The sequence below is a fragment of the Ipomoea triloba genome, chromosome 15 (genome assembly GCF_003576645.1).
Source record: "Ipomoea triloba cultivar NCNSP0323 chromosome 15, ASM357664v1".
NCBI lineage: Eukaryota > Viridiplantae > Streptophyta > Magnoliopsida > Solanales > Convolvulaceae > Ipomoea > Ipomoea triloba.
In genome coordinates this window covers 13680184-13681067 of record NC_044930.1, presented here as the reverse complement: position 1 = coordinate 13681067, position 884 = coordinate 13680184, and positions in this window count along the sequence as shown.

Genomic DNA, 884 nt, shown 5'->3' with positions numbered 1-884 from the left:
GTCCATTGAGAAAGGCAATCTTAACATCCATTTGGAAGACTTTGAAGCTAAGTCATTGTATGCGACATAAGCAAGAAAAATCTGAATAACTTCTAGTCTTGCTACGGGTGTGAAGGTTTCATCAAAATTGATGTCTTCTTCTTGGCAATAACCTTTCGCAACAAGTCTAGCCTTGTTCCTAACAATGACTCATTGTTTGTCCATTTTGTTCCTAAAGACCCATTTTGTCCCAATAACATTTTGGTGAGTAGGTCTTGGAACTAGCTCCCATACTTCGTTCATTTCGAACTGATAGAGCTCTTCTTGCAGGGCTATGACCCAATCTGGATCACTTAAGGCTTCTTCCACAGTTTTTGGCTCGATCTGAGACGGAAAACATGCCATGATGCATTCACGAATTGATGAACGAGTTCGTACACCATCTTTGATGTCTCCAATAACTTGTTCTTGAGGGTGACTCCTTAACCACCTTAGATTTGGTTGAAAAGTTGTTGGGGGAGCTTCGTCGTCTATACACGAATACATGAACACAGGACAACGATTCGTCTATAAGCTTGTGCTACGACTCGTTTTGACAATATAAAATAGGGGTCTAAATTCCTAACTTTGGTATCATCAAAATCTAAATACAAAGGGTTCCTAACAAGATAATTACGACAGTAACATCTCCATTATGATTTTGGATGGAATATGTTAATCTTTAGTATTATCATCTAGCTTATGTCTATTAATGTTCTAGGCTTAGTAATTAGAAAATGAGGGTGTTATAGGGTAGTGGTGGCGTGGTGGTGATGGTGGTAGTGGTGGGGTGGGGGTAGTGGTAGGTGGTGGGGTGATAGTGGTGGTCGGGTGGTGGGTGATGGTGGAGGTGGGGGTGGGGGTGG